The sequence below is a fragment of the Cygnus olor genome, chromosome 10, assembly GCF_009769625.2.
Source record: "Cygnus olor isolate bCygOlo1 chromosome 10, bCygOlo1.pri.v2, whole genome shotgun sequence".
In the NCBI taxonomy this organism is placed as follows: Eukaryota; Metazoa; Chordata; class Aves; order Anseriformes; family Anatidae; genus Cygnus; species Cygnus olor.
In genome coordinates this window covers 1,480,985-1,505,666 of record NC_049178.1, presented here as the reverse complement: position 1 = coordinate 1,505,666, position 24,682 = coordinate 1,480,985, and the positions used below count along the sequence as shown (strand labels likewise).

Genomic DNA, 24,682 nt, shown 5'->3' with positions numbered 1-24,682 from the left:
AGGAAAGATGTATTTGCATTGCTTATCTCTTCACCTGCATGGCATCTTGCATGTGCATAAAAGGAAGAAAATAAAATGGGTATTGCCTTTTTACTATAAACTGTACTAAACTATTTTTATTGCTGTTTCTTGAAATAATTTACCATGCCTTTGTGGATTATATTTGTTAGTTCAATTAATTTTAAATTCCTTGATAATAATTTTAGTCTGACTTTTTCGGAAGATCAATTAAAATTATTTAGCTATAGAAAAATCAACTGACAGCTGAAAAAAATGCTTGAAGACACCTGTAAGAGTTTGTTTCACCGACAAAACTTAATATTCATTTACAGCTGAAACTCCATCTGCAAAAACCTCCTCCTATAATGAACCTGGATGGGAAATCAGCACTGCTCAGGTGTTGTGTATGTCGATGCACTGGGATGTGCAGCCTGAATGGGGAATTCCACATCTGAGTGTTACTTCTTGTGTGTTATACAGCAACTCCTTGCTATGTATTGTTTGTAATCATTTTTTTGTTTAAAAATATATAAATTAGAAATACAAGCTGACGTGGTGAGTCTTTGATACATCATTAAAGAAATTTGCAGTCTGTTGCTCTAAATAGACTACTAAAAATCATGCTGTTTTCCTGATTAGCTATCAGTAGCTTCTTCACATTTTTCTTCCAACTTCTAGCTAAAGTAGCAGAGCTGTCTACAGCTAAAATTAATTAAAAAAAAAAAAACAAACAAAAAACAAAAAACACTTCACACTACATACACTTTTTTTTTTTACCTCCTGTACAGTTTGTTAGCGGAGAAGAGTAGTAAATCAACTTGAATCTGGGCCCAACAACTGACACTTAGAATACTTATGCCATGCTTATTGTGTGAGAAACTAACTGTAGCATCGTTAATCAAGCTGTCAGGTACAATCTGAAAGTCCTGTATTTATTACATAAAGAAGAACTCCATGAAGAAATGGATCCCCTATGATGAATGGGCACTGGACACCAATTATTGTGGTGCTATTAATCATTGTAACCATAGTTAACGTAGACGGGGACTGTGAACTTAAACCTCTGTGGGGAAGAAATGTGACTGTTCACGTTCATATATACTTTGTGAGCTTCATAACCTTAAAGGCTCTTTTGATGAGATGATAACTAGAATCGAGCATTGCCAGGTTAACTTAAAAACACTTTAATGGAAAGTGTGATGGATTTGAAATTTTCTTGCCATGCGTCTCTGTGAACACATGCATAATACTGACTTTGTCTTTCACTGTTGTCTTTGACTTCGAATCTTACGTTTTAAGAGTTTTCTAGTATTCTTAAAATGGTTTGTTTTTGTAGTTGGAAAATTTCTCATACTTTCAGTATGAAAAAAATACATTCCCAAATGACAAGAATTGGATATAATATATAATAATTTTATGTTCTAGCTAACAAATAAATCTTTGCAGATCTATTTAATGAAACTTTACAATATGAAATTGTATCAAACTGTTCTCTTGTGTGGTAGGAATCACCGTGGCTTACTGTTTTTCAGTTAACCGAAATATACTGTAAATAGTTCTGTGGCAGATACTTTTCCTGTCTTATTTTTCCCATGATTTCTGGAGCTTTCTGTATGAAAGTGAGCCACTTTCTGAGTAGCTCAATGCATTTGACACAAGTAAAAAGAACTGCAGAGGCAGTGGATCTGAGTGCTTTGTTACTGTGTAGCACCACTGCAAGGCAGTTGCTATTGTCTAAATGATGTATAAAAAAGAAAGTGTACTTTCTAGTTCAGACTGAAAACAATATTAGGTAAATTCCAGACTTTTCAGAAAAAGCTGTGAAATCATTAATATCTGTGGAAATGAGACACTTCCCTCTGAAGCAGGAATGGTACAAAATGGTTTAGATCATTTAAAAGATCTGCTTGAATTATTAAGCTCCAAAATACGCATTTTAACCATGTCTTTAATTCCAACAGTAGCTTTTGAAAGCATTTTTCTTGTATTAATTTCTCTTTGAATTAATTCTCATTCACTTCTGATATTTTGAATATTATGCAAATATAGGTATTTGGATGGCTAGTGCTGTAAACCAAATATTGATGTTTAAACTCTCTTTGATTTGGCTGCTCATCGTTCTCAAATATTTTCACAAATAACTCTGAGCTGTGGCAGAAATAGAGAGTTCAATTTTGGCCTGATATACACAGAACTATGCTCAAGCATTCTCAATTTTTTAACAGGATTTGAGTAGAAACCCTTTCTGCTGCTCTGCCTGTGCTTTTCAAATTATCACTTGAATCCTAAAGAGTTTTCAGGATTTCTTGTCCTTTTTCAGCCTGCTGAAAGCAAACATTGCCATCTGAATGTCTCTGCAGAGAGGAAGCCAGTCACATAAGGCCACTTTCTGAACGATCAACCACAGAGCATTCAGCCAGAGATGAGCAAAGCTCCAGTCAGAATTAATTGCTAAAATTATATAATTACAGCTGCACTGAATGAGACTAGACCACAGCATCTGTTCTAGCCTCAACTGCATTTATTCTTGCTTTTGGGGGAAAATTGCAAACTAGGATATATTCTTTACTGTGCCTTTTTGTGAATTGCTAAATGAATTAGTGGTGTATTTAACAGGGTATTCTCAAGTGAAATAGGTATTTTAAAAACACCATATGGTGATAAAGTTACCAAAGAAAGAGAAGAGTTATCATTCAAATTATCACTCAAATCCTGAAGGGTTTTTAGGATTTATTTTCTTTTCTTGTGTTACTCTCGATTGTTTGTTGTAGCTGGAGATTAATTTTATGTAATCATAAAATAAAACGGTGACTTAAAAATGAAATCTCCCTGCATCTTGAGTCCAAACACAGTTTATCATGCATAAAAACAATATTGCTTTAAGTTTAAATAGCAAGTGAAATAGCATGGAATAGGATGCTTCTGAATCTACAATGAGAATGTGAAGAAACAACTGAAACTACCAATAGCAAACCTCTGATTTTCACAGTTGCTCAGTTTTCATAATATAAAATTTGATTTTTTGTATGATTTAAAGTGTATGGAGGGCAGTTTATAGTTCTAACACAAACATTGGTACATAAGCAGACAACATTTCTGGGCAATCCTCTCTTCTGGGACGTAACTGCTGAACTCAAGATATCAGTGTGCTCTGCTCATTAGTTATCTAATGGCTTTGCTTATCTGGAATCCAGTTGTAGCAGAATGGGCACTCTGGAGGCTGTCATGAATGGTGTGCTCAGAAGAGAAACATTTTTTCTGAAAAAGCAGCATGAGGAATTGAAGCTTCAAAATACACAGTGGGAAAGGCAAAGCTGAGTTTAGTTGAGTGCCCTGCTTGTATGACTAGTCTTGCTGTCCTACCCACTGGGTCTACCTCTGGGGTCTACCTCTGGCCTCTCAAGCAAGCAATCAGGAAATGCCATCTGTCCTGCCTAATGTTTCTAGTCTTATGCAATCAAAAAGCGTGACATCATCCCCTTAAACAAGAGAGACTTGAGTACTGAAGGTGGAGCCAGGATGTTGCATCTTCTCACTCTCTGGTTTTTAATCTTGAGGTTGAACAATTTTCAGGATTTCCTCTATAATCATGAAATTGGTATAGATTGAGTTCTAATTGAAAAGTGTATATATATGTGCAACAACTTTTCTTCCAGAAAATGAGCCTTTAAAAAGGCATCAAACAGCTTGAGATTTGCTATGATGAATAAGAAAATTTGGCACATGCTGTTCTGTTATGGAAACTCTAGGAGTTCAGTGTTGTAACACAGCATTTATTAAAGCTAATTTACTATCAAATATTTCAGAAAACTTAGCTTATCAAACTTACAATGAGTATAATTTATGTTCCAACCCAAAACTGTATGTATCTGCATCTTACTTAAACATTTAATTCATACATTGCTCTCCTTGAAATCCCGTCTTTGAGATGATGAGTAGCACGTTACTCCTGTGAATCCTTGTTGCTCTCCTTCTTATGCGAACATCACTAGTCTTAAGCATGTTTTTTGCACCAACTGGATTTGTTAAGTCTGATTTAAATGTTATCTCCTTAAAAGAAAAAAAAGCAGAATGTGTGAGGCTTTCATTTAGTGCAAAATATCAAGAAAGAACTGCAGCATCAGTTCTGTAATTTCATTTACTGCTCTGTCTTGCTAAGAAGGCAGATTTTTATTGTTCACGCGCATAATAAATGGTGACAATATTTGTCAAAAACTTGTTCTTATATAGGAAAGGATAAAACTGGATTTCATAATAAAAAGAACAATTAAACAATCTAATTTAGAACATATAGTCTCTTTTGCAGTGCCAATCTGCAAAGCTGTTTGAATGATGATAGTTCTGGTTACACAAAGAAGGTGTTTTACTGACTGAGTTGTTAACATGCTTAATTTTCACCATCCTCTGCAGATGCACGGAGGCACATTGTGAGGTTATAGCTATGATCTTATGCATTTATGCTACTTTTTTGTTCCAAAACTCATTTTCTATTCATGTGTTAACTTCTCTTTCTGTATTAGTTGTGTAAGACCATATTTCTTTATGACCAGCCATTGTTATACAATGGTGAACATTTTAAGCTGAAGTCAGAAAACAAGAATTAACATGATGAATAAACAGGAGGTTTAATATAGTAATAATTTCTATAGATTTTCTTCCCCTCAAGTCATAAGAAATATCACAATCACAGAATCATCTAGGTTGGAAGAGACCTCCAAGATCACCCAGTCCAACCTCTGACCTAACACTAACAAGCCCTCCACTAAACCATATCACTAAGCTCTACATCTAAACATCTTTTAAAGACCTCCGGGGATGGTGTCTGAACCACTTCCCTAAGCATGATTAAGTGTACATTTTGTGTGAGGTTGTTAATAGGGTTAAGGGAGACGATATCGGTTCATTGGTTGTAGGTATTTACTTACATACTTATTATAGTTTCGTTCTTGTTTTAAGAATTCATTTTATTCATTGTCAGGTAAGATGTCCCACTCTTTTCTTCCTACTCCTGTCCAACTCTTGCTGTTTGTATTGCAAGATCATAATTTAAGACAAAAAATAGTAGGTAGCTCACAGAGAAATAATAAGAGGTAAAGATAAACATGTGATAAACTTGAGATTAAACCTTTAAGATACTTGCATTTTCTTCAAAGCATCTGTGCTTATCTGTGCGCAATTGGTCACCATGTGTTCCACAAAGATCATCAGACTTCAATCCATTTTTTGTGTAATGTTTTGCAAGTCTGGATTAATTGGCTGAAATGCATTCACTGCTTTCCAACTGTAATTATTTGCAATGGAGTACTCAAATTATTTTGATATTTTGGCAGATAGAGAACACTTCTGTCTCAGTTCTAATTCTGATAGTAATATTTGTTTTAACGTGGCTGAAGACAGATTGACAAATGTGGCTGGGTGCCCAAGATATACATGGGACAACAAATGAGCAGGTTATGGCGCTGTAAATGTTAGTTTAGAAAATAACTTCAGAGATCAGTTATGAATGTTGCCTGACCTTTGAATGGCAGTGCAGTTTTCAAGATGCGTATGTCTTGCTGAAGGAGCTTAAACATCTGTGAGCTACGTTTTGGCAAGGTGTGGCATGTGTATGATGCTGAAAAACAGCACTGCAATCAATGTCTTGGAACGTTACAAAGATGAAGTAAAAGATGAAGCTTGAGGGTTTTTTCTCCAGTCTTCAGGACATATGGTCTCACAACTCAAATTTTAGAATGTTTTGTTCAAATGTTTTCTGTTGCTATTGCCTTGTCTGAAACTGTTCTCAGCGTTTAAATTAGTGAGTTCACTCTCTCCTTTAATGTAGCTGTTTTGCATAAATGAATATTGTTAGTTTGTGCTTTTGAATCAATTGTTTTTCCTGCGCTCTACTTTTATTTTTTTAAATATCTGAAGACAGGCTTTCGAAATAACAAAACAGGCATAGTTTTTTCTTTCAATTACAGGATACTATGTCAGTTCAGTGATGGGTCTGTGATAGAGTTGCAAGGATTTTCAAAATATTTTTTTCCCTAAAAACTTAATAGAAATGACTATTTTCCCTTAAAAAAGAAAAAAAAAATAAAGAAAAGTCTTAATACAACATCCTATTCTGGTTTTGAATTAATAGTCTGTATGGTATACTCGAGGTATACTCGTATTTCATGCTAGCTGTATAGCTTAATCCTGATGTGGAGCGTATTACAACAGGTGAATGTGAGTCATGCTTCTAGTTTTTTGGTTTGCATTATCTTTTAAAATCAATTTTCATTACAGTACAGTAACTTCTGTACAAGCATTGGCAACCACCGTGGCAGAGGCCATTTTGGGGGCACGTTCCTATCAAGAAAAGATGGAAATAGATGAGTCAAACTGGGAGCAAGTACCTGAAATTTGGAGGAAGCAGGTGCTGTATGTGGATTAGCAATTAAGTGATTTGGTTTACATACTGTGATTGGAAAAGAAAAATCCCAAAGTCTTTGAAGATTGCACTCCTAAATCTACTGATCTGCCTGCGAAAATAAGAATTTGAAGGAAGATCAACTGCTCCGAGTCTTTATTTGGTGTCTCCGCACAGGTTTATAGACTTCTAATTTTCTGTTTCTGCAAGCATGAAGGTACATAGGATATATTAGAGGTGTCAGTGTTGCATGAATAGGTATGTTTGCCATGTGATAAAGGATAAGGATTGGTACAACGATAAGAATTTAAAAATAATGTGTAATCATAAGATTCCAAAATGACCTAACATGTATCTGTTATATAACCTAACTAGAGTATTTAATGACAGTTTTATAAGGATAACTAACTAGTTTTGATGGTTTAAAGATGGTTTTGGCCCTTGTACCTTGTAGATTCCAAATCCTTTCGTGATGGCTACTCTCTTTTTATGAAAAGTATCTACCCCGATACATCCCCAGATCACTTGATTATTATTCTATGCTTTTGTATTAATCTAATACAGAAACCGTATTTTTGCTGTAGAGCAAAACATGAGGTGTTCAGAAATAGTTATGTAAGGCTAATTCCAGTTGTTATTGACCACTTTACTCTTGAAATTAATATCTATTTCTGTTTGTATAACACTATCAAGAACAACAGTGTAATATATTCAGAGTGATGTGCTTTTTCATGTGTTTTTCCTTTTTTTTTTGTATGTATGCTTTGTGGAAAAGCAGATATTAAATTTGGGTTCATTTTAATTTTTCTGTGTAATGTTGAGTCATTCACTTCCTGGTTTTCCTGTGTGAATGTTTTCTGGCTTTGGTAACCTCTGTTTAACATGTGACAAAATGGAGCTTTGGAACTCACCAGTTCAGCGACAGTTAAAACCTTCCAAGCAGAAAGCTTGGATTTGTTGCTGGACTCTTCCCTTTCCTCCCTTCTTTTTTTGTCCACTACAGCAGTGCTACCGAAGGTTGACCTCACTAGCCTTATGGATGTGAATCCATGTTCATGGTCAATCCCATATCCTACTATTCCTAACTTTCAGAGGTTTTAGTACCATTTATGTGCTAGCTGGGTCTTATTGACAGAATTTCATGGTGGTGGAAGGTTGATTAGTGAAGGACCTTCTAACTGCTAATTCCTTTATGGTCTGTTTAGATATCAGAATATTTGGCCTTTGTCTTTCTGTTCAAGAATATGGCAGTAGTTCAGAGACATCAGCAGTCTACAGCATGAAGTTTTCATGGACATGCTTATTTAGTGCCTGACGTATGCCTGATGGTGTAATTTTCTGTTGTTGGGATCCTGCTATGTTTTCCCTTTTCTTCATGGATTATGAAATTAGGTTTTATCTGGACTTCACAAATTGGTAGTAGGCATTTCTAACGTTAAAGTGATTCTTTTTTTGATCAGCAGTCTGAAGTTGGAGATAGGTCTTTGACGTTATAAAATGCCATGCTGAACAAATGCAATCTATATTCTGTTTTGCATGTAGCGATTTATGTTTGCATGTTTATTCAAGACTCATATATTAATAGCTTCAGATGAAATACATATATATTACAGTAAGTATTTTCTGCACTATTAACATTTACTGGTTGAGCTTCACATGGTAGCTTCCAAATCAATGTTGACAATTAAAGGGAAATTAAACAAGTAAGGATTAAGAAACTGCCTGCAACTAATTGGGATTTTTGTGCTGGTTGAGATTCATGACTGAAAGATCTCTTGACGGAAGCCTTGTTATGGCATTATGAGTGATTAAATTATATAGCGTCATCCAAACTGTATTGCCTTCATAATATCTCTGTAAATTACCTTTCTGCTTTGTGCTCTCTGAGTCTTTGGAGCACATGTATTTATATGTTTCTCTGTTCTCAAGGGCCCTTCTTTCATAATGAGGGTGCATCTCTCCCAGCATAGTATTTAATGCAGATGTGATTCCAGTCCAGATGCAGAAGGTTCATCTAATTTGCTCTATTTATTCTATTGATATATTTTTCTTTTTAAAATATACTTCTGTGATTTCTTTATGGAGACCTAAAAAAATTCAGTAAGCAAGTGTAATTTAAGTTTCTTCCTGATTAAAACAGTGATTTTCCTTTCAGTGGAATGCTTCATTCAGTATGCATCTGTTCAATGGCTGTTGTATTCCAACGTTCTGATGTTTTTATTTAACCTACTTTGAATCCAGCTGTCATTGATCTGGTATTTTGGCCCAGTGAACATATACTGGCTTTGGTCTTACAAAACTTGACTACCTTGATCAAAAAGACAGCTTCAAATTTTAATATTAAGCAGCAGAAAAGGTAGAGATTGTCAGGATAACAGGCTGTCTTCTTTCATGCATCCTTTTTGTAATTTGCCCAGGCTGAGTCAATGAAGGCCTTCTCCATCCTGCTGAGCTGTAACTGAGGCTTTCCTTTTTGTTGGGTTGCTCGTGTGTTTCATTAAGTGGTGAGTTGAGCAGTGTTCTAGCATGCTGTTATTTCAGTGTAAGTCATGTTAAAATGGCTTGTTTCCACCTACAGTTTGAAGAAACTGAGATGCAGTTGGAAACCACATGTATTTAACTTTTTCTTGGTCTCTCAATATATGTTCCTGTACAAAAGTAAAAGAAAAAGTTATTCTGCCAATTTGTACTGACTTTTAAATGAATTTCAGTGGTCTAGTCAAGTAAAATGATGTGAAAGAAACTGCAGTTCTTGAACTATTTCTACATTTTCTATTCTCTATAATGTCTTTCATGTAATTCAAGATCATAAGATGGTTTGTTTTATAGGGGATCACGTAAGGAATGACATAGTGCTGCTATTCAGATGATAGGACCAACAAAGGGATTGTATGAGAATATGTTATAATTAGTGAGACATTCTAACTACACCTTTCAACTAAATCCTGAACATAGGAGTTGAGTGGACAAACATGTCTCTGGTAATCATAGAAGCACTTAGAATAAAGCGAATATAAGCAAATTAACCCAAGTGTGCTTTAAAAATAAGGAACATTCTGCTGACTATTCTCCATGGCATGGTTTACGTAGGCTTCTTGGAGTCGTAGAAATAAAACCACCAAAGATTGTGCTTGTGAAGTTGCATGAACTTTCATTAGACCACTTAAATTGAGGAAACCACGGAGATAAATTATGTGAGAAAGTACTCTATTGATTTCATTTAAATCATTCATATAAAATTTTATACTTAAGCACATATTTTGGAATGTGAAAACTGTATTACTAAGTCCTAGGCATGTACAACACAATCACATGAAGAGAGAAAGTGCATGGAGTTTCAGAGGTTGTCTTATTTTGAATATGTCAAACGCTTTGCGCGAAATGGAAAAAAAAAAATAAAACAGGGGAGCGAGCTTCTAACAAATGTAAACCTCGTTTTACATGTGCATTGAATACTCTGGAGATGTGATAAATTCAAAAAAAATTTTTTTTTAAATGTAAATTTCAACAGATTAAACTGCAGATTTAACAGGTAAAAGTATGAAATCCTAAAAACAAACAAGAAACACTAAAGCCTGGTCTTCACTATGTTTATGCTACAATTTATTAGGAATTAGGAATTGCTAATCGAGGTAAAAATAGCTGGGATGAGGGCATTTTAATGAAACGTTAGGAACCAACCCACCCTGGGTGTGGGCTACACTACAGCTCACACTTCCACTATGCCAGGGTAGCTGCAGAGGTTTTCATGTGATGGTGGGTGATTTCTTGAAAATGCTAGCAAAGACAGGGCTTTTGAGATGTTAATTTGCTCTTATGCAAATTAACCTGTCAGTGGCACAGTGAATGTGGAAGACCCAACTCTTTTCCTAGAGTGGTTCCTATGGTTTCTGAGGTGCGCTTTGTCAGTTTGGAAGTTATGAATATTTATGGTATACAAAAAAAACTCATCTGTGTTGCAGTTTCTACAATTTTTATTTAATTTTACATTAAAAGATGTCATTTCTATCCATTGCGTAGGTAAATGGCTTCATCAGCAATCATTTTATGCATGCAAGAGCTGGCCTGATTTACAGAATGCTAAACACAGATGGGTTTGTTCCTAATGCTCTCTAGTAGTTACTGTAGGAAATAATGCACAGTATATGCCTAATACATTATTTACTGAAGATAAATGCCAGACATGATTATGGTAAATTAGACCTCTTGAATTATTTATGAGAGTCAGTGCTAAATGTTTTTCTCTTCCTTGTGTTACTATAAAAGCTGTTATATAATTGTTGGTAAACACTTTTTTTGTTAATTATTCAAGATACAGGAAATAAAAAGTTTGGTTAAGTGAATCTGTTATTCACTTACAGTTATCTGTTTTTTTTAAATGTTTCAACGTTTATCTCTGCTTTCTGATGCAAAAGATTAGTGCGTTATTAGCCTTCCTCAAGGAAGTCTTGTCATTGTCTACGTGGAGAAACAAAGCTGAAAAGCAGTGCTGTATGGAAAAAAATCTTCTCTTGATTCATGATACTTTCTAATATTTCCACAATGTATGAGTGGAAACCTTTGCCATGTATGTATTGCTATTCTTCACTGAGTGGGTTTGTGGCTGGAGCTTGTACTCTACCTTGTACCTGGCTTGCAGGGTATTTGCCCTCATTTCCATTGAAATACTTGGGTTTTGGTGGAAAACCAGTCTGTGCAGTATTGGCATAGCATTTTGTATGTCCCAGTCTCTAGCTGCTTCATTGGTTTCCAGTAAAATACCAAAGGAAAATTCTGATCCTGAATTAAGTATTCTATACAAGGTATTCCTCCAGCCGTGTTAATGTTTCTTTTCTTTTTTTTTTTCCTAATTATATTTTGAAATTGAAATTCTAAGATGCCACTATTCCCAAAGGCCAAATGAACATAATCTATTTGACAGCAGACCGGCTTTTGGCAGCAAGGAACATGCTGACAATGTGGGCATATACATCTTTTGTCAGTTTTTATTTAGCATGCAAAATTTATTTCCACTGCTGTAAGAGTACTTCTGCACCAGTTTTGAAGCTATGATGGTGATAATGTGTCCAAGTCTCATTGTGCATTTTTCATTGACAGCATACCCATTTATGTATTCCAACTGAAGCATCTTTAAAGCTCTACACAACCATTCATGTTTGTTTTTATTTTTATTGGTATTTTTTACTTGGTTAGAGTAGAATGCTGTAAGTGTGTTTAAGACGTGTTTTGCAACATTGGTCCAGTTTACATTTTCCACATTTCTGACTGACAGCTGAAAAGAAACCCATGTGATTTGGTGGAAGGTGGAAAAAGTCAGGTTAGAAAATTTTAAGGATAATGCACTTCTGCCAAAGGTACTTATGATGAGTCTTTATTGCCAAATCAATCGTAAGACAACTTTATTCTTAGGTAGGCTATTCTGGAAGGCTATTACTGTTTCTTCTTTCATTCACTAACTTTCCCCCTTCTCTTTCCTGAATTTAGCAAGGAAAAGCAAATGTTGGGAAAAAAGAAAAAAAGGGTGCATATTTTTTTTTTGACAAGTTGTCTTGGGAGCATTTCATTTTTCCATATTTATAAAACATTATGAGAACTAACTTTTTTTCTGGCTACTTTTTTTTTTTTTTTTTAATTCTGTAAAAGGTAAATAAACATTTCAGGTCCAGATCAAAGCTACATGTTTATTTCAGGAGAAGTTCTGTAAACAATGTTAATCTGTACACTTCATTCAATTACAGCGGCAGAGGACTAAATGCACTGAAGTCTGCAGGGAAAAATGGAAAAGAGCAGCATTAATTTGAGTTAATTCAATTTTCAAGATAAATTTCTATATAGGTCCAAAGTCTGTCTTTTTGCCCTTCAAACTGGTGAGTTAAAGGAATCAGACATGCTAGGGGTTGGTGTGTAATTATCTAATTTCTTTATGCACACTTGTCTGGTGTTGTTCTAATAATTTAAATAGGAATCAAAAGGAGCTAGTTGAATGCACACTGGGCAATGATTTATGTTTCTCCTCTACCCATTTACCAAAAGAAAACAAGAAGAACAGATAATATTTGTCCATGCATATTCACATCACTTGGCCTATTCATTTTTTTCACCTCCCTGTATTCTTTTCATAACTGCAGGAACTTGGCTTCCTTAGATCGCAGATGTGATTTTAAAGAACAGTTATGAAACCTGAACTAATGCACAATAGAAAACCAAATATCTGCTAGACTATAGGAAGTGTTCTGTATCTATCCTGAAAAGCAAATTCAGCCAGCCAGGGTAAAAAGTTGGTGCCAGTGAGCTGGTAATCAGCGTTAGTATAAAAAGGCAACCATTTAATGGGTAGTGCTCTGGATTTCAGTTTCAAATGGTGAGATGGCCTCTCTCCATCACTTATGCTACTTGTCTAGATATCAAAGTGTAAAGATTTCGTGCCAGCCGTTGGTTTTTGTGGCACTGTGTTTAAGCCCATCTTTGGAGCTTGCTTACAGGAGAGAACTGGAGCAGTGCTGTAGAAGACACTGGTTGTCTTCTTCCTAACTAGGCACTCCTCCTGCTCATGCAGTTCTTACAGCTCTTTGTTCAAAGCATGCATAATTTTTTTTCTGGGGGGATAGTGTGGGGTAGTGATGTAGGTGTTAGCTTTATGAATTTTCAGTGATGACCTTTGAAGCGTGTGCATGTTACTATAGTGTTTATTAAAAAAAAAAAGAAAAAGCTGTGGAATACCAATGCCACAAGTTTCTCTGAATTTCATGTTAGTTCTGCTTAATTTACTGGGAAAAAAGACAAACAAGTGGTGGTGGGTGGGGGGGAGCAGTGTTAAGTTAGTGGCCTTTGCTTCTCCTCTGGAAATTGGAATAATTGAGAGAGTTTTGTGCTTCCTGATCGGCAAAAGTCACTGTGGCTATAATTTCATCAATAGCTTTATAAAAGTTATGAATTCAAGTGATTTCTAGGTCTTCTGTCTGCAGTTAGTTACAGGAAAAAAAAAGAAATCTGCTGTTATAAGTAAAATATTCTGACCGCAAGTTGTTCTTGTAACTGTACTGTATTTTAAGGGAATTAGTTACATTTCACACTTCGCTTAATAGATTTTGTCAAGAAAATAATGTTAGGAAGTGCCTCTATTCTGTTTAAATTTTGATGCTGTCAAGTCTTAACTCCGTAAAAGGTGTATGCAATCTGTAGTCTTGATTTTTTCCATTTTTCTTCCTTTTGAATTCTATCAAATAGAATTAAATACAACTCCTCTGTTTTCTCCTAATCCTGTGACAGCCTCCAGTTTTGTGATAAACAATTAGTGTAATGATTTATCTAGAGGGAAAGCAAAAATGTTTAGAAGGTACTTTATCTGGAAAATTATTTTTAAACTAAATGGTGAAGTAATGGACCCAAGAGGCATGGTGATTTAAAACAGCACCAAGTAATAATTACAGTAAGGTTTGTAAACTAAAGAGCCATCAGTATTTACAGGTTCAGACAAACAGTAATTTATTGTGCATGGTTAATTCCTGTTTTAACAGAAGCACGTTTGCAAAGACAAGAAGCGACTGCATATGCTGTTTGTTTGAAATGAGACAAATGAGGTTTTTGTGACTGAGAACAGAAGTGTCTGCAAGAAGTGTGATATTTTGCTGGCTTATTTTTTTTTTTGTTAGACTCATGTTTCTGTTTAAAACCAACGCCAAACCAACAAACAAGAAAAGCACAACGGGAAGTGCATGCAGTGAGATGGTAAGGGTCACCTCTGAGAGGCTGACCACTCGCAGCTGTCATTTACCTAAAAAGATCTTGAGGGCACCCAGCATGATGTGTGTTTGGAAAAGTGTCTATTAATGGCTAGCAAGGAAAACGCAACCATTTAACTTAAAAAGAAAATCATCAGAGGTTAGTCATATGGTATTTACGCAGTACCACAAGGAGTTAAGTTGGCTCCAGCCCCCCAGCAGTAAATCAATAACGCATTTAAAATTCCTTCCCGGTAATTTTATCACTGGTAGCAGTGCAGGGCACTTTAATGGAAGCGCTGATAAGAGCCTGCCTGCAGCCGATAACAGCTCTTTTCCTGGGGGGAGGCTTGCCTGTGGGCGCTCCCCGAAGAAGCGATGAGTTCCCCGCTTCTCTGTTGCAGAGCCCCGGCTTCCCTGGGGCCGAGCGTGCCTTGGGGGCGAGTGGCTGGCCTCGGCCTTCGCTGCAGCTGGGGGAAAGGCATTTTGGCTGCAGGTCATCTAGGCACCTGAGAAATGTTATGTTTGTTTAGTTCATTACCAAGTTCTTAAATCCACACCTCAACATTTTAAACAAGTGCTACTGGTTACGTGGCGCTGTTTAACTCTGAGACAAACACTGATGTACCTCATATCAGCGTAGTAGTGTTATTCAAGCAGAGTTTGTAGTTAACATGAAGTAGTGCCTACTCTTTCTACCAAAGTCATCTTCACTGATTTATCCAGGTGGCCACATCTGAGATGCTGAGCAGCTTTCTAAAAGCCAACATCTATTCCCCACGTAGTACCAATGCTGATTTTGCATATTAGGTCGCTCCTACCATGGGCAGAATGGAAACGCTTTGATTCCGGTAGTTTCACTATAGAGACAAATGTACACATTTGTTTTTATACAATGTATAAAAACAAATGTACATTGTGCAGTGTACATCCTTTTTTTTAAATATATATAAAGTGAGGAAATACGTGCAGTTCAAAAAGCAATGATTCCAGTTCTGTTCAGAACACAGAGAATTTAAAATCTTTACAGAATGTTCTTTTTTTTTTTTTTAAATTTGCATCTGTTTAATTAGTTGGATTTTAATTTGAAACATTATTATAATGGAGAATGGTAAATGCTTTTGGTAATAATGTATTACAACAATTCAAAATGTTTACCTTTTAAAATACAAGTTTCTAGGATTTGTGGCTATATTTTTTCTTTTACATTCTATTCTGATTGTAATTAAATATTTGGAAGAATATGGGTAAAATCCTTTCTGATGAATAAACTGAAAACGTGAGCCATTTGCTTTCTCAATGAAGATGATGCTTGGCTATTCCAAAATTGCTTTTGATTCTTCATCTAGTAGTTGCATAGAAAATAGAGAAATTCTAAAAGATTCTAAAAGATCTGAATTATTTCATTTATAAACATAGGAATGCTGGCAGTAAATTGACAGGTGAAGGACTATTCCTAATGACGACAAGGTTTGACTTCCATGCAGTGCTAGATTAAACTGGGATTGCTAAATGTATTGCCCCCCCTACCCTATGCTTTTCTTAGAAATTGCAGCACCTGCAAGAAGTTATAAGGAAGGGGACTAACACTTAATATCCTCCTGATGATGGACTGCCTATATTAAAATCCTGAATGTGAGTAGTGGTGATGAAGGGTACTTGCATGTCTCATCCGGCATCCCTGTGGAGAACTGAGTGGCCAGGTAGGATCGAGCATCACTTCAGCTCTCTAATTTTTTGTTTGCAGTGCCACCTGAGTGAATTTTGTGTTTGGATGCTGGTGTGGAGGTGCTGTATGTCTGAGGTCATTCTCACGGAAACCTGAGAACCTGGCAGAACTGAGGGTAGCCTGGCTTTAACTATCCAGAGTTGGTGTTTCATGGCTGTCTTTTTAGCTGCTTTCAATGTATTTCAATGTATTTCACAGGGTGACAAAAAGCCAGCATTGGCTGTTTTTCAGGGCTGAATTGTTTTTGACTATATTGGACTATAAAGTGTATGTCAATGAAATAATTGCATCTATCTTGATTAGATACATTTAGTGTCTAGAGTTCTAGTGTAAGCAAATCTTCAGACTTGTTCTGAATCATCACTGCTTTAAATGAGAGGAAAATTGGGACTGCTTTGTATTAAAATTTGTTCTGTAAACAATCATTGAAACGCACAATTTTGTGAACATAAACAGACCCATTGGCCTAAGCAGAAATGTTTAAAGGGTTAGCGACTAAGCAGGGATTAAGAGCCGAGTGATGTAACTGTGAGGCTGCAGTCACTGTAAGAATCTATAAAGCTCTGGTTTTGCTCCCAGAAATGCTGGTGACAAGCATTGGCAGCTCTTACAAAAGCATCTGTATTCTGCAAATCCTTACCAATCACAATATAAAGCAAATCCTGAAATAACCTAAACACAGAAATCTACATTTCCTGGAAAAAGAATCCTACTATAAGGCACAGGGCTCACTCCAAGATGATGTATCAAATACTCAGAAATTCAGTATGGCCGAAAATCTTATGTGGAAAGCGTGCAGGTAGTATCATGAGGAGCAGCAACATAAATACCAAGAGCCAAGATCATTCCTAGTACGTGTTGGTTTTAACAAAGTGAGCCTAGTACAGAATTGCCTTTAGTCTTCATTAATTGTGTTAATTGTGTTTCCTATTTAAATATGGAAATTCAAAAGGAAAAAAAAAAAATGCGTATATAAACTGGATCTTGTTAGGAAGATCCATGTCAGGCTTGTTAGTTGTCACCAAAGCGTTCAACTTGCCGTAAATGCTCAGTAGCCCCCATGTGCCACGTGCCCACCTGCAGCTGCTGCTGCGAAAACATGAACGGCATGGAGGCATGCAAGACGTTAAGATGGACAAGATGCACTACAAAGTCTGTAAGATATGTTCAGATTGAAACCCAGCTCTTTTTTTATTTTTTAACTGAAATATCAGTGTAATGGAATGGTAACATATGAACAGTTTTTAAATTATGCTTGGTATTTTTAGCAATGTGCAGTGTTTCCTTTAGTCCATTTTATTCGGATTTATCATCCTTTTTTTGATCAGAGGCTTCAAGCCTTTCTGAGTCCTCACTAAAGCTGCTGCTGTAGTAAGGCCAAAAAGGATTGTATAAATTTGGCTCACACTCCGTTGATACAATTTATTTACGTTCCTACCAAGGGAAATATCCCAGCACAATATTTCTGCTACAGAACACACTTTTCTGTAAATAAGTCATCTTTCATAATGTTTTACAGTTAATTTTGTGCATCTTTGTCTAATTTCAGTAGAGGTTTTTTGTTTAAGATAACATTTTTGAGATTCATCACTACACTAAAATTCTCAAGGGCTAAAATGTCAAAACTGAGTCCTGTTTGGAGCATTTTACATTGAGTCTCACACGTAATGAAGGGGTCTCTCAGTACGACATTTCTTTTTCCTAGTTCTTTCTTTAAAAATTAGATTCAATTAATGTCCATAATCAGGTGTGAGCTCGCAGTCCCCTTTCAGCCAAGGTGCCTGCACCACATCCAGGCTCCTTGCATCAAGGAAATCATCTGCCAGTGGACCAGCTTGGAAAACTTGGCATAGATGCATCTGACCTGGTGATGAGGTTTGATCTCAGTGTGTAAACTTTCTGTGACAACATCCATGTATGAGCACAAATGTGCTCTTGGTATGATGTCCAGGTCGCCTAACCCACCTGGTTTTATACCTTTCCTTCAACGCGTTCCTTCTTACTGGGTTTGTTTAGGGAAGAAAATAGCTTTTTTTTTTTCTTTTTTTTTAAAATTAAATTTAAACAAGTAATTCTCAACAGCAAAAGCTGGAATAATATGAAATATTTGACCAGAACCAGGTTCAAAAGCTTTATATTGCAATTATGAAGAGAAATCAAATAATTAATGCACAGAAAGTCTAAAGGTCATAAAATCAGTGTTGTGTGAAGTTTCATACCTTTTGACCACATAAATTCTGTTCTTTTATTTCATGCAGATTTAAAAAATGACTTAAACTATAAAATCACTTTGAGGTTCCTTCCAAATAACCCTGAGACATCCTACGAAGCATGAAAGCAATACCAATTGATACTGCATGCAATGGGCAGGGAAAATGTCTATCAAACACTCTGCTTTTTCAAACAGGGAGGGGACAAATCTTCCTCAAATCTTAGGCCAGCCCTCTGCAAATAGCTGGTGATAAAATGAGCCTTGCGTCTTCCTGTGAAACTCAGAGATTCTGATTACCGTGTAAGAGTCAGTTCTGGGGTGGTGTGAATGCCCTGAATCTGTCCAGTTGTCAAGTCTAAATATTTATATCCCATTGAATAGTGTTAACAGCACCTCCCATATTTCAATTTACTGTAGCAGCACTGAGTTTAAAGTGATGAAGTAAACTGATGGTTCAGTTTGCAAGTGTTGATTGCACTAGGTCTCACTGAAGTGTCAGTGCAGGAGTTGGATATTTATTTAGGTTACTGGGAAGTAGCAGTTGGAGTCCAGACACTGCAGCATGTGGTCCTTGAATGGAGTTAATTTGTGGGTGCATCGCTGGCAGGTGTTCTTGGTGAGAACATTTGTGATATTGGCATGCTACAGGAGGAGAGATGGCATCTTCTGAAAGAGCTTAGAGCATAGTATGTCTGGTGCTTGCAGAAAGGATCAAGGAGCGGTCAACAAGGGTAGGGATTTCTGTCGGTTGACTTGTCCTGTGTTCAAAGGTAGGATTTTTTTTTCTCCCTCACAGAGGGGACTGTATTTAAAATATGTGACTTGACGAGATTTTTCTGGAAAAATAAGTGTTCTTTTCTGAAATGGACTTGTGTTCAAATGTTCAAAGGGAGGATTTTGTACCCTCTTTGCTCGCAAAGGGGATTATATTTAAGATCTGTGACTTGAGATTTTTCTACATGGAAAAAATAAGCGTTTTTTTGCTGAGATGTTGAGTGTGTCTTTGGCCCTTCATCTGTATAGGGCACCCTTGGGCTAGATGGTAATTTCTGTACAGTGTTGTAAAGGGGATGCTGGAGTTATGTTTACAGCCTTGAGTAGTGTTTTCTATGTATGCTTATTTCTCTGATACACTTAATTTATTATCCTGTTCTGTCAAGGGTAAATACGAACTCCACTGCAACTAGGTTTTCATTGCTAGCTGATTAAGGTATTAGATTTTTTGTTATGAAGTGTATCAAAGTTAGTGACTTCACAACAGCAAAAGCAGAGGGCTTTGAGACTGTCTGCTTCTGCAGAAATGTCCTAAATAGCAGAGACGGAGGCCTTGAAACAGCAGTGCAAGGAAAGGATATAATAATTTCAGTGGTGTCTTCAAAAACAAAACAAAACAAACCCAAAACAGACACAAAATCAAACCAAGAAGCCCACAACTTTCTGCTATTTTAATCTGCGTGGGCCCAAAAAGCATTGAGATGAATGTTATTTAAGACAGTGTGTTCCAAACTGTGACAAACAATATTCTAGAAATTCTTCCCCTGCATTTGGAGAAGTGTTTAGACTGGTATTGTGTGTTTTTTTCTTTTTTTCCTCCTCACAGAAAGAATGAACTGGAGGAGCAAGTGGGTAAAATACTTTGAAAAAAGACTGAGAACTGAGAAGTATATACATTTTCCCAAGAATCTTAGAATGAATACAAGGTTATTACAACACTTCAAATAGAAAAGGTTTTAATGGCTGATCTAAAACAAGGCTCTAGTCTTTTCCCCTTACGATCTTTATCCCTTTTAGAAGAAACATAAATAGGTTATTGCTGGAAGAGTCTTTTTTTTTTTTTTTTTTTTTGAATCTGAAGTCTGCTAAGCGGATTCTTCTATTGCAGGTCACTGCAGTAAATCAGAAATTCACTGTAGCCTCTGTCATATTAGCTAATGAACTCGCCTCACATGAACACTGCGTACACTAGGTAGTCTCTCATTTTACGCAGTGAGTTCCATGGTTGCCAGGATTCAGATACAAATGAATTCTATTGCATATTTAGGTAATTTCAGTCACGGTATATTGTGAAGTTGCTTTAAAAGCTCCTATGTGGCCGTAAGAGAGACTACAAATGTGTAGCCTCATTAAGTGTGTGTTAGTTCAGAATAGCCTGTGTGAGAGAACAACCTGGCATCATATTTTTCTTCTCTTTTTGAAAGGAAGGAGTTCTAGAATATCAGTGTACTCAAATTTCCAGTTTTATACATTTATAACAGTATCAATTACTTTTTAATGTGAAAATTATCCACTCTGTAGAATTCTATAATCAAATGATTTAATTTGCTATCATCTTTAAAAATCATAAATTGAATAACTGTATTGAACTGGGTAAGCTCGGTTTAAAAGGTCTGTCTCTATCTCATACTGTCAATGATTACTGAAAAGCATTTAAGAACACGGAAAGGTAAGCGCGGAGAAATCCAAAATTCAGAAATGGTAGGCTTGAGCTGCTGAACTGCCTGAAGCCACCCCTGTCACAGACCCAGAACAGCCCTGCAGAAGTTTGGTGGTGTGATTCCACTGGGAAGGCAATTAATCCCTTGAGAGAGAGCTATTAATATGCAAATAAGGTTCATGACATGGTCAGCATATTTAAAAGGGCTGTGTGACAGTAGCAGACACTTCCATCAGACTAGAGAAAAAAAAAATCAAGCTTTTGCAGGAAAATGAGGTTCCAAGGAAAGAACTTGTGCTGCGTAGAAGGTGACACTTTCTGAAGTGCTTATTCTCAGCTTTTTCAGACTAAGCCGTGGCAACGCAGGCGTTGAAGCAGTATGTCCTTCTGGCGTGAGCACTGTCACATTGATATAACTTGCTTCGGCAGACACTTTGGCACCAGGGCAGTGAATCTTAAACTTTTTCTCTGCGTGTCATTTCTGCATGTGTCATTTCCCACACAGCTTGAGAACTGCTAAGTAAGAAGCACAGCCCGTGCCCTTTGTAAGGGCTAACGCGTTTCCAGCTCCCTGAGGATGAGCTGGATGTGGCTGGGTGGGAGAGGTCAGCACCTGCTGTTGGTGTGTAAGGGCCTGCTCCTTCTGCCTGGGACCTGCCCCACTCTCCAGCTGCCCCTGCTGCTCCGCTCCTTGGCAGAGTGCCTGTCCTTCTTGTCCCTTATCTGGGCCCAGTGATCTGAGGTACTTCCTGCACCTCAGTTACAATGGGACTCTGACGTGACTTCTCACAGCTTAATCACAGACTTCTCACTGCCCCGTAGGGACTTCACTGAAGGATTTGTAAAACACAGATGAGGTCTCCTGCCAGCAGCAGCTCTGCTCGTGCTGCAGGCCTCTGGCTCCTTGAGGCCCTCTCAGGCCTCCCCTCAGCTGCTCGCTACCTCTTTAGCTGCCAACCCCTGGGCTGCCCAAGAAAGGAGCAGCCTCTCTCCCTTCACCTCCCCAATCTCTCTGTGTTTCCCCGGACCCAGCTGCCCTTTTCGTCAATGAGCCGGCCTTGGCGAAGCGGCACTGCCTGCCACAGGAGCACGTGCCAGCTGTTGAGGGGGTGGTGCTGAGGTGTGCCGCAGATGGAGAGCATTTAGAGCCCACAACTTGGAGGCAAGCTCAGAGCGTGCGAGGGGAGTGCCGAGCTGCAGGTCTCCTGTGCTCTGCAGGTGCTTTGAAGAAGCATTGCAAATTATTTTCAAGTGCTGAATTTTGGACTGCTGACCAAGAGTCAGATCCTGCCTTGCCCAGACAAATTTTCAGGCGTAGAGTGGGACTTGGGTTGGTAAGCACACACCAGAGACTCCAAGGACGGAAGAAAATTGTCTGGGCGATCTGTAGTCATTTATAAGGTTTTGACCTACTTAGAAAAATCAGTGTGAAAGCAAACACAAAGTTGTGTAAAAATTTATTTTCCATTTCCTTTGTAAACTTGTTTTATATTTATAGCTCAGAAACACTTTCTGAAAGGCAAGGAAAAAAAAACCTATACAGTTAAAGAGGTATGAAAGCCAGTGCTGTTATACAGACAATCCCAGAGCTTCCAGTAAGTGTACCAGAGTGGGAAGCAATAGAGTTTGAAGGATTGTACATCAGAAGATTAAACAAAACACCCATTCCATGTTGTGATACAGAAATTGTTTGGCCTGTAATGAGACACTTCTGTTTTCAGTAGTGCTGGAAGAAATTCAGTACATTTTATATTGCTCACATAAAATGTCAAGAGGCTGGGAGTGAACTGTTCAGCTTGTGCAATTTAGCACAGGAAAATAGTTTGTCAACCTAATTTTATGGTTACAGCAATTAATTTAATATTTTTATGGTAGACTACAGCCTACATTGAAGAATGTCTTGAGTGAAAAGGCACTAATACTTGGTCTTTCTGCTTTCTGAAAAGCAGCAAAACAGCCTTTGCAGTGAAAATAAGGAGGACAATAAGGGACTGCCGAGTGTCCAGAGGTGCTGTACCATGGTCTGTGAATTTGTGTAAAATGCATTGGGTAGCGAACTAATTTTTCGCTGGTGGCTTAAAACAAACTAGACTGTGATGATATAGTCAATGTACTTATTTCATAGGTAAGACATAAGGATTTGAAAATAAATGTTAAGAGTAGGAAGGAGAGTTTTAGAAAGGTTTTTCATAAATATCAGCTTTTAAAAATAGCGTACAAGAATGATCAATATGTTTTGACTTTTTTCTCCCTCAAAAGGTTCCTTGCCTTTTTAGTTTTTCTTTGCCTTGCTACACAAGTCATATTTTGATACGAAATGACAATTTTGTAGCATAACATACTTGAATAATACTCATCCATACGTAGTTGTTGAATATTTCTTATTTAATCCATTATTTGATGAACATTGACATTATTCCTATGCTTTATATAAAAGAAGCAGAGGTATTCTAGTATATCAAACAATGAAAATGTAAGAAGGAAGAAAAAGTCATTTGAATTATAATGAAGTGGTATAAAATTCACAGTACATTAGTTTTCATCTGTGGGATCTTATAATGAGTATTATTCTAACAGGCTAAAAATTAATGTTGTGAGGAAGTCCCCTCAAGTGCTTTGTGATGTTTTGTATCTTCTCACTGTGTTTACCATCATAGGGTTTGACCCCAAGTTCCCAAATGTATCTCATTAACACAGAGATTTTTGCTTTAGTTTGAGTAATAAAATCACTGTAGATGATTGTCTCTGTCATTTTTTCAGTGGAATGGAAATCTGGAAGCCTCCTATTTTTCTTTTATTATTATTTTTTTAAGGTATATTGAGATCATTGATAATTGCCAAAGTAACTTGGCTGACTTTTTCCAGTGGATGAAATTTTACATTGCCGCCTCTGCAGTTCTACCAGAGCAGAGCTATTTCACAGAACTGGCAGACAGCATCCAGAAACCAGGTCACCACCTATTGTAGGTTGAGCATTGGGTTTGAAGAGCACAAAGCCACATTTCAGTCATCTTTGCCTTCTCAGATTAGTTGCATTGTCTTTGAAGGCTGAAGATTTTTAACCCATTTACCTTCGTACAGAAGTCCCTTCTGTAAAAGTTATGCTGAATTGTGGAAGCTGATGTGAGTGGGTAGAATCAAAACATTAAGCATCTTCTGTGAACCAAACATGCAAAGGCAGAGCTTTAGCTTTTATTTACAGTAATTTTCAGCCGTTGGAATTAGTGTCTGGTTTTCTGATATTCTGTTAATGATTCAGATCTACGTCTGGAGCTCTAAAATGTTATATCCATAGAAATGTTTCATTGATGCAAACCATTAGTATTGAACAGAAATAAAATGGCACTTAAATGTAATAATTTTGCAGAGAAAGCATTGCAACTGCAAAATTGTACATCTGAAACCTTAGTTTGTGAGATTCAGTGCACAGGATGGTCTCAAAGTCACTGATCTCATGAAGAAACAGCAGACTTACAGCTTGCATCATAAAGTGTTTGCATAAGCAAGCACATGCTTTTTTAACTATAAATGAAGCTTTCCTTAGTTCACAAGCGCTCAAGTTTGTCAGCTAAATTGCTTTTTTTTTTTTAAATGTGGTTTGTTAATTTGTTATTTCCCTGAGGGTTTTCATTTGCTCATTTTTAAAGATAAAGCCTCAAACAGATTTTCATATGTCCAGTTGTAAGCATCCTTTGTGTGGATTTAAATGGCTGCTTCTGGCTGTGAGCACTTAATCTTTAGGACTGATGGTGTGGCAGCCTTTGGCTTGAGAAGGTGTTTGGCCGAGAACAACAGATGGGCCGGGGATGCCATCAGGGGCATTAAGCTGCTGTGGGCATGTGCTGGTTCCACTGGCTGGCTCTTACCTTGGGGCTCTGTCCTTGTAGCTGCTGTGGTCACTGCCAAGTGTTTCCAAGCCCTCTGTGGTGGTCCTGGTGGTGGTGGTTCTAGCCAAGATCTAGAGTTTTCATGTGCCAATGTTAACTTTGGCAAGGTGACAAAGTAAAATGCTTCTGACAAATCCAAGCAAGAGAAATGAGACTCTTCCCTCATTATTGATGTTTGGTATCTCAGCAAAAAACTAGCACAACGCTGTAGACAGTCTGTTTGTCCTTGGAGAATATCAACAGCTTTTGCAGCAGACAGGAGCAGTTCTAGCAGGAACTCCCAAGGGTTTTCTATTTAGGCA

General features: G+C 37.1%; 1 protein-coding gene across 10 annotated transcripts in view; it reads left to right on the top strand.

Moving 5' to 3' along the window:
* The window catches only part of CACNA2D3 (calcium voltage-gated channel auxiliary subunit alpha2delta 3), a 493,098-nt gene that overhangs the window by 68,875 nt on the left and 399,541 nt on the right, over window positions 1-24,682 (top strand). The window contains exon 1 of one of the 10 annotated variants that reach the window (XM_040568226.1): window positions 21,476-21,827. The exons of the other annotated variants lie outside the window; for them this stretch is intronic. The gene's annotated coding sequence lies outside the window, so the exon portion shown is untranslated. Of the gene's footprint in view, window positions 1-21,475; window positions 21,828-24,682 lie in introns of those variants that run through there. 10 annotated transcript variants of the gene reach the window in all.